Source organism: Cupressus sempervirens, chromosome 5, assembly GCF_028749045.1.
Source record: "Cupressus sempervirens isolate cs-2001-9-10 chromosome 5, ASM2874904v1, whole genome shotgun sequence".
NCBI lineage: Eukaryota > Viridiplantae > Streptophyta > Pinopsida > Cupressales > Cupressaceae > Cupressus > Cupressus sempervirens.
In genome coordinates, this window is record NC_143122.1 from 885592514 (window position 1) to 885603142 (window position 10629).

Consider the following 10629-nt stretch of genomic DNA (forward strand, 5'->3'; position numbering starts at 1 on the left):
TAAAGCATGAGAATATTTAATTAATTAAAAAACTAATTAAATATGTGCTTTAATTTAAAAATCTTAATTTAGAAGTTTTAAAATAGAAAATTGGTTAAAGAAAAATTACAATATGATGATATTTAATTAATTATAAATTAATTAAATATGTACTTCTATTTAAAAGATTTACTTTAAAAGTTTAATAAAAGAAGTTGGACAAAAAGAGAATTAAAATATTAAAATACTAAAGATTTAATATTGCTTTATTATAATTGTTTATTAATAATAATTAAATTAGACGTACATTTAAACAATGAGCTTTGATTATTATTATTAATTTAACTAATAAACTATGCTTTAATTAGTGCTTGCTCTAATTAATCAATAGGATGAGAATAAAATTTAAAAATAAAGTTATAGTTCTAATTGTGGCGTAGTTATATTTATTTAATTTAATGATAATTATTTAGAAATTTTATTTTAATAATAAATTCTAAATAATGTTATTAATTAAATTAATAAATATATTATTAAAATACTTCAAAAATTAATTAAAAAGAGAAATGTAATTATTTAAATTAAGATATTTTATAATTAAATATCTAAAAGAGTTGTACATGAAAAGGTAAAAGGGTAATAAAATAATAAATAGTAATTGATTAGTGAGTTCCCTCTTGTGATTGCAAAATCAGAGCCTCAGTTTAGGGGAGAACTCTTTATCAGAGATTTAGAGCTCATTTTGTAATTGCACAGGTTTTGAGAGCAAAAATTTAGAATTGAATCAAAAGAATTGTTGAAAGTTTTAGAGGGTTTAGATTTGCATGCATTCACAGATTGTCTCATATTTTAGCTATGGTTTTGAGGTAGTGTTTGAAAACTCATTCTAAAATTTTATTGAAAGATCTATCTACTTCGTATCTTCCTGGGTGTTTGTATATTTCTTATTAGTTCATTGTATTTATTATTGAATAAAGAATTATGTTATAGATTTAAAAAATGGAAAACTTATTAATCAAAAAAACTTGACTAAGAAAAATTATAGAAAAACTATAGAAAATTATTGTGACAATATTCTAATAAACCCCTTTCTAATACAACAAAAATTTGATTATTGAAAATTGGAAGAAAATAATAAATTGAGTAGTTAGGGTTTCAATTTTAAATTTGTCAGTAGAACTATGTGATTAGCATGAATTTTCTAAATATAGATGAATATTCTTCTTATATCTAAAACAATTTAATTGCAATATTTATTTGGAAAGCAAAAGATTAATTGAGAAAAAAACATATTGTAACTAAATGTATATGTGCATGTGAAAACAAATATACTAAAAATAGAAACTAAGTATAGTATGGTTACATGCATGTAAAAACAAATATGCTAAAAATAAAAATCTAAGGGTAGTATGGTTGCATGAGTGTGAAAACAAATATGCTGAAAATAGAAAGCCAAGTATAGTAAGGTTACATGCATGCGAAAACAAATATGCTAAAAATAGAAAGCTTAGTATAGTATGGTTATATGCATGTGAAAACAAATATGCTAAAAATAGAAAACAAAGAATAGAATGCTTACATGATTTGACAGATTAAAAATATGTGAAAATACTAATTGCATATTTATTTTTATTTTATAAAAATACAGTTTAATTTTCAAATTTATTTATTTAAAATTAATTCATTAATTCATTAAAAATAAATTTTAAAAATTATTTATTAATTTTAAAAATTAAATAAATATTATTCATTTAGTTGAAGTGGATGTTAGCATTAGTGATTTTTAAGTCTAGTCAAACTCATAGTTGCATATAAATGATTGTATAATTATTAATACAAGAAAGAAGTTAATAAATAAATATTTATAATTTTATTATATTTTAAAGAAGTTGTGACAGAGTTCACTTTGTAATCATTTACATAATACTATTTGACTTTATGAGAGAAATTATAAATAATTAAATTAAATTTATAATTTTATCTCTAGTTGCATTATGAATTAAAAGAGAAGTAAATATTAATATTAGACTTAAATAGAAGTCATATTACTATTTTAGAAATTGCAATTGATATGAATATTTAAACTTTTTTTAAAAAAATCGGTAAATGGCCAAGGCGTTGAATAATTTTATTAAATCACAATTAAGATTACATAGTGTTACTCTGTTGAAACGGACACTGGTAGGAAAGAATAGGGTAAGTGCACAAAGTTGTTGTGCCAAAAGAGGGGTATTAGTGGACACCTTTTTCCTGAAAACTATAAAATTTTAAACTTCAACAAAAATTTGAAAATAGTTACGCTCAAAATTTTAAGATATGAAAAAAAAAAAATTCGTAGTCCTTTGAATCTAGTTTCTAAACTACTAATTTTTTTTTTCAAAATGGTTTAGTTTTAGGTCCTCAAAAAAGGGGGCCACAAAAAGTGGTACTGTTTATTCCAAAAAAATATAACATAGTACAAAGTGTGGCCCCTCTAAAATTTTAACTTTATTTTTGAAATTTTTTAATCGCTCTAGTCAAAAGTTACTTAACACTATGTAGTTTATCCCAAATTTTTCGAATAATTTTATAATGTGTATTTTTTTTTAAAATAATTTTTTTAACTAGACACATCCCAAAAACGTGAAATATCTGTGTGCTCCCCATAGAAATAATTGAAAACTAATTTAAAATCAAAACTTTTTTTTTTCAAAGTGTGTAGAATGGAGTCTAGTTTCTAAAAAACTAAGTTGTTGCAAAATTCGATGAACGAGCTAAAATCTATAGCCCAATTAATACATGGTGGTTTTTGACAAAAAATGAACATACATTCAAAAGAAATTATAGATGAAAGGTTTGAAATAGTTCAAATTAAAAATAAATTATATAGTTAGATAGCTAACACAAAGACCTATAATGCTATGTAACTTGATCTTATCGATACCCAACCGCGAGAAATTTTGAAGGGGAACACACAAGAAAAAAAATCATTTTTGGTATGTTTTCTGGAAAACACATCTCAGACCTATTCATAAAGTCCAAACCTTTGGGTTGGATCTCCAAGGCAAAACCAAGCCTTAGGCTTGGGTTTAAATAAGCTTTCAATAGTGCGTGTGCCCTATAACACACACACGCTATAGCGCACACGCACTATTTAAAACATGATTTCTCAGTAGCGCATGTGCGCTAATAGTGTGCACGCACTATTAAGACCTAAATTGCACAAGAGAACTAGGTTGGGGGGGGATAAGGGAATGGCCATGTGTGAGAGAGAGAGAGATAGAGAGAAAGTAGGGAATGGGAGAGGGGAGAGAGAAAGTGAGAAAGAGTAGCGGTGGCAAAGAGAGTATAGGATGGGAGAGAGAGTAGGAGTGGCAAAGAGAGTATAGGATGGGAGAGAGAGTAGGGGTGGCAGAGAGAGTACAAGATGCGAGAGAGAGGAAGTGTGAGAGAGAGTAGGGGTGGAAAAGAGAGAGTGCAGGATGGGGGAAAGAGATTGAAAGTAGGGGATGGGAGAGAGAGAAAGTGTGAGAGAGAGTATAGGTTGGGAGAGAGAGATTAAGAGTAGTGGATGAGGGAGAGAGAGAGTAGGTGATGGGAGATGGATTGGGAGAGGAAGAGTGAGAGAGAGGAGGACGGGAGTGCATGTGTGTGAAAGAGAGAGAGTATGGAATGCGAGAGGGGGAAGACAAAGTAGCTCAAGAGAGAGTAGGTGATGGGAGAGGGAGTGGGAGAGGGAGATAAAGGGGGGATAGAAATGTGTGTAAGAGAGAAAGAGAGAGAGAGAGAGTAGGGGATAGGAGAGAGTGCGAAAATGTAAGAGGGAGTAGAGAGAGAGAGAGTAGGCAGTGGGAGAGGGAGTGGGAGAGGGAGAGCGAGTGAGAGAAAAAGTAGGGGATGGAAGAGGAGAGAGGGGGGATGGGTGTGTGTGTGGGTGAAAGAGAGAGAGAGAGTAGAGAATGAGAGAAGGGAGAGAGAGATAGAGAGAGTAGGCAATGGCAGAGGGATGGGAGAGAGAGGGAGAGAGTGAGAGAGAGAGATAGTAGGCAGTGGGAGAGGGAGTGGGAGGGAGAGAGAGGTGGAATGGAAGCATGTAAGAGAGATAGAGTAAGGGATGGGAGAGACTAGGTAGTGGGACAGGGATTGCGAGAGAGAGGGGGGGGAATGGGAATGTGTATTTATTTATAAGAGAGATAGACTAAGAGATGGGAGAGAGTGTGAGAGTTTGAGAGAAAGTAGGAGGTGGCAAAGAGAGCTCATATGGGATGGGGGCGAGAGTGAGAGAGAGAGAGAGAGAGAGAGAGAGAGAGAGAGAGAGAGAGAGAGAGAGTGTGAGAAGGGGATGGGAGAGAGTGTGTGAGAAGGGGATGGGAGAGAGAAAGTAGAGAGGGAGAGAGAGTACTTGAGAGAGAGAGAGATAGTAGGCAGTGCAAGAGGGAGTGGGAGAGGGAGAGAGGGGGGATGAAAGTGTGTGACAAATATAGAGAGCAGGGAATGGGAGAGGAGAGAGAGAGGGAGGATGGGAGTGTGTGTGTAAGAGAGACAGAGTAGGGGATGGGAGAGAGTGTGAGAGAGAGTAGGTTGTGGCAAAGAGAGTTCGTACAAGTTGGGAGAAAGAGAAAGAGAGTAAGATTACGAGATGGGAGAGAATGAGAGAGAGTAGGGGATGGGAGAGAGAGAGTGATAGTAAGGGATGAGAGAGAGAGAGAGAGAGAGAGAGAGAGAGAGATAGAGAGAGAGAGAGAGATAGTAGGTGGTAGGAGAGGGAGTGGGAGAGGGAGAGGGAGAGAGATAAGGGGGATGCGAGTGTGTGTGACAAATGTAGAGAGTAGGGGATGGGAGAGAAGAAGAGTGGGGTGATAAGAGTGTGTGTATCTCTAAAAGAGAGAGAGTAGGGGATGGGAGACAGTGTGAGAGTGTGAGAATAGGGGGTGGCAGAGAGAGAGTACGACAATGGAGGAGAGAAAGTAGGTTGTGGGAGAGGGAAAGAGAGAGGGGCGATGGGAGTGTGTGTGTGTGTGTGTAAGAGAGACAGAGTAGGGGATGGGAGAGAGTGTGAGAGAGTAGAGGATGAGAGAGGAGAGAGAGAGTAGGGGATGGGGGAGAGAAATTAGGCGGTGGGAGAGGGAGTGGGAGAGGGAGAGGGAGAGAAAGAGAGGGGGAATGGGAGTGTGTGTGACAGATGTAGAGAGTAAGGGATGGGAGAGAAGAAGAGTGGGAGGATAAGGGTGCGTGTATTTGTGAAAGAGAGAGAGTAGGGGATGGGAGAGAGTGTGAGAATGTGAGAGTAGGGGGTGGCAGAGAGAGAGTACGACAACGGGGGAGAGAAAGTAGGTGGTGGGAGAGGGAAAGAGAGAGGGGGGATGGGAGTGTGTGTGTAAGAGAGACATAGTAGGGGACGGGAGAGAGAGTGAGAGTAAGGGATGGGAGAGAGAGAGTAGAGAGGAAGAAAGAGAACTTGAGAGAGAGAGATAGTAGGTAGTAGGAGAGGGAGTGGGAGAGAGAGAGGGAGAGAGTGGGGGGATAAGAGTGTGTGTATTTATGAAAGAGAAAGAGTAGGGGATGAGAGAGAGTGTGAGAGTGTGAGAGTAGGGGTGGCAGAGAGAGTATGACAATGGGGGAGAGAAAGTAGGCAATGGGAGAGGGAAAGATAGAGGGGGGATGTGAGTGTGTGTGTGAGAGAGATAGAGTAGGGAATGGGACAGAGTGTGAGTGTGAGAGAGTAGTGGATGGGAGAGGAGAGAGAGAGTAGGGGATGGTGGAGAGAAAGTAGGCGGTGGGAGAGGGAGAGAGAGAGAGGGGGGATGGGAGTGTGTGTGTGTGAGAGAGAGATAGAGTACGGGATGGAAGAGAGTGTGAGTGTGAGAGAGTAGGGGATGGGAGAGCAGGGGGATGGGAGTGTGTGTGTGTGAGAGAGATAGAGTAGGGGATGGAAGAGAGTGTGAGTGTGAGAGAGTAGGGGATGGGAGAGGAGAGAGAGAGAGCAGGGGATGGGAAAGAGAAAGTGGGTGGTGGGAGAGGGAGAGAGAGAGGGGGGATGAGTGTGTGTGTGAGAGAGATAGAGTAGGGGATGGAAGAGAGTGTGAGTGTGAGAGATAGGGGATGAGAGAGGAGAGAGAGAGCAAGGGATGGGAGAGAGAAAGTAGGCAGTGGGAGAGGGAGTGGGAGAGGGAGAGAGAGAGGGGGGAATAGGAGTGTGTGTGTAAGAGAGAAAAGGTAGGGAATGGGAGAGGAGATGGGGGAGAGAAAGTAGGTGGTAGGGGAGGGAGAGGGAGAGAGATAGGGGGGATAAGAGTGTGTATGAGAGATCTAAAGAGTCAGGGATGGGAGAGGATAGAGGGTGAGAGAGGTGGAGAGAGTAGGTGGTGGGAGAGGGATAGTGAGAGAGAGTAAAGGATGGGAGAGGGGAGAGAGAGTAGGAATAGAGAGGGAGGGGATGGGAGAGAGAGTAGGAAGGATAGAAAGTAGGGAGGATGGGGAGTAGGGAGGATGGGGACTGATGTGATTTCACATAGTGCGTACGCACTATAGTTCATACATGCTATAGTGTGTACGCACTATCTCAAATCACCTAAAAATGGTAAAAAACCAACCTTGGGGCCCATTTCTTGCTTTTGGTCTATTATGCACTTTGTTATTCCGACATAAATCATGGGTTTCAACATAGCAAACACTACTTCAACACTTTTGAAAGTTAGCAAACACCAAATTCAATCATTGGATACGTGATTTGAAGAATTTTTGAATATTCCTTGTATAGAAAAGGTTAGTGCAATCCATTTTAAATATTGTTTGTCAATATATAGATACAAATTTGATTATAATTTGACATGATATTTAATATATAGTGAATTCATTGAAAATTGTAGGTTTGAATGAAATGTTATTTCAGAATGGTTAGAAATTTGACAAGTCGTTTGATATATATTGTGTATTCATTCAAATAATTATAATTTTTATATTTAATTGAATAATTTTTAATTTACAAATTTTAAGTAATTCAGATGTTTGAATAATTTGATATGTAGAAATCATCATCATGTCAAAGAAGAAACCAAAGATTCAAACAAATGAAGATAGGGAGAGAGATTTGGCAATTAAAAGAGATAAAATAAAATTACTATGTGAACAAAGAAAATTACAAAGCAATAATGAAGAATTGACTTTCGAAGAGGATCAAGAACCACCAATACAAAGAAACAAAGAGGAAGAATTAGAAAGACAAAGAGAATGAATGTGATTGTTACGCTCAAGAAGACAATTGAATTGTGAAGCAACACCATCCTCCAATGTTGCAGTCATATCGTCTGCTACATCATCTTCCAATGTTGGAGTACCATCTTCCAATGTTGAAGGCATATCATCCTCTCATGTAGAAGAGACACTAATTTGTAGATCCGATGATATACACACTCTATCATGTCATGTTGAAAGCACAACATCAACACATCAAGTAGGTGATATTCCATCTTTTACATCTTATTGCCAAGGTACATCATCTTTGGTTCAAGGTACGCAATACACTCAACCTTATATTGATGTTCAAAATGTTGAGAGAATTGAAGAGATTAGAACACCTTCTAGAATTCATTTTAGAAGACCAAAATATTTGATTGATATTGATACTAACATTTTTAAATCAATGCCTGACAAGATTAGCAAGCATACTTGTCAAAGAAAAGTTAATAGTATGTGGAGATTATTTTTTGAAGAATTAAATATTACAGGTCAATGGCAATTATTTGTTGAAATGATGAGAAATTTTAAATTTAGGCCTATCATGAAGATTCTTGGGCTAAGAATGATGGATGATTCAAATGAAAGAAATACTGTAAAGAATCTAATGAGTGCTTATGATAAATTGGGTTCTAAATCACACACCAAAGATAGTAATATCACTAGATGAGTACTCACATTGACAACAGTAAGTAGCCAAATGAAGAAAGCTTGACTCATGATAAAGACAAGCAAAACATTAAAAATTGGTAGAGGTACGCTAAGGAGAGCCATGCTAAGGCGTGAGGGATTAGAAGATCCAACAAAAAATGAGTTATGGACATTTAGCGATAGACTACCACGAAAGGATAAAGAAATTAGTGAAGCCTTGAAATCATTGATCGAAGATTTTTGGAAAAATAATACACATGTTTCTCCTAATCAAAGAGATGTTGTAAGAAGGAGGATTGGTAGCCAAAATCACGAGCCACATGCAAAACATTTTTTGGACTCAACTCAGACACAATTTTTTGCAAAATTTATTGGTATGTATCCTCAAATTCAAATAAGTCAAAGATTTTTTGAGATGGGTAAACCTTTTTATGTGAAGATACATCACACACACACACAACTTGTTGTAGAATACATATTGGATTTTCTAACCATTTTGATGTTTTTAGGCATATATGCGTAGTTTTGCATTCTCAATTTGTTTTGCATGATTGTGACATAAAAGAGCCACCAAGATCTTCAAAGGAATTCAAATCCAACATTTTATGTGAAATAGGGGATGACCAACAATTTTACAAGGCATCATGCTTGGATGGTATGTGCTTATTTTGTGGTTCTTTGCAACTTTTATCAACTTGTCAACATATAGATAGTACGCATGCAATTGGAAATGAAATAGTAGATTAGAGAAAATTCAAGATATTGACATATGCTCTAAAAGATGGGAAACATGGTAAAAGATTTGATCTAGTCATTGAAAAGATTCCAGTGTATGAGTTCATGAAAATTTTTCGTAAAAAGATTATTTACGAGTATGCAAGGCATACCCATAGAGCTCGATGGTTGGATTTTCAATTCAAGTTGTGCAAGGATACATTTCCATTGGATACCATTATTTCGGTTGTAGATTTTACAGAGAACTACACACTACAACCACAAAATGAGGTGCAAGAAAAGTATTATACATCTCAACAGGTTTTCATATTTGTTCACATAACATTCATGCATTCACTTACAAGTATAGAGGATAATAGGAAGATTTTGAGGGAGTACCATTTTTACATCAATGATGACTGATCACATTCTACAGAGTTTGTACATGGTTTTTTTCAACTATTTTATGGAGATTTGGCTAACAGGGACATATCATATCGTCAACACATTATTTGGTCAGCCAATTGTACATCTCAATTCCAGAATGTACGAATGTTCTATTAGTTGAGTAGGATGCATAGGTTGTGTAAAATTCAATATATGTGGAATTTTAGAAAGGCTGGTCATGGTAAGGGAGAGCACGATGGTGCAGGCGCATGCATTAAAAGAGCCTTGGCTCATGAAGAACTAAAGTACAAAGATGGAGCAATATTGATAGATGCAAAATCCATTGTCCAATGGTGTAATGCTACAATGGGTCCAGGTAAGGAAGGTGAGTCTATAGTTCGTAGATGTTTTTGGTTGATAGATAATACTAACATTACACTATATCAAGATTGTTGCACACTAACAGGATCTAGTGAATTACACTCTTTTAAAAGCTGTAATGCAGGTTCATAGAGTATCCACACACAAAAAATGACATGCTATTGTCCATCATGTGCAAAGGAAAATTGGGATGACTGTGAGTCAACTGAATGGGTGGACAAATGGGATAATGAGTGTTGGACCCAATTGACACCTATCATCCCCCACAAGCACTGGAAATGGTAGAGATGAATTCGTCTATTGACTTTGACCACTTGTTAGATCTAGTGCAACCTAGTAATATATATATATATATATATATATATATATATATATATATATATGTATATATATATGTATATATATATGTATATATATATGTGTGTATATATATATATGTATATATATATGTGTGTATATATATATATGTATATATATATGTGTGTATATATATATGTATGTATATATATATATATATGTATATATATATATATATATATATATATATATATATATATATATATATATATATATATTTATATATCTTTGTAATTTCAATATGTAACTTTATAACTTTTACCTAAGTATTATTTGAATTAATAATCGCATTTTGTACATTTGTCACTACAGGCCATGTTTTTGCTATTATTGCACCTGAAGACAATGAGAAGGGATAGATTATTATTTGTGTCGTTGTATTGAAGCCAAAAAAAATTGGATCACTCGGTTATAGATGGTGAAGGTTTAGAGTACCATGTCAGTGTGGTGGTTGTAACAGGCACATGGCTTAGACGATATCCTATGAAGAATCCTAACTTGTGGTTATTTGAGGATTGGCAAACAAAGAGGAAGATTATTAATTATTCAAACCTTGTTGTCGCATCAAATGTCCACATGATAAAATATGGTAAAAAACCACATAATAAGATTCTTTGGAAATTTTGCGAGTCAGACCATGAGGCAGTACTTGAGACATTAAAATGTCGAGCAGATCTAGTTGGCTCATTAGATTGAATAGGGAGAGAGGGAGAGAGATAAAAAGTGATCAATTGGATCCAAATAAAATTTTACAACCTCTTCCCCAAGACTATCACATGACTAAGGTGGACCATATTGTTATGATGTACAAGTGATGAGATTTAGTTTTTATTTGTTTAGAATCTAGATACATTATTTGAATTTATATTAGATTCTTTAATAGGACCCATTTTTTTAATCTTATCCTAGATTTTTTATTATGCTAATTCTTCATTTGTAGGTCAC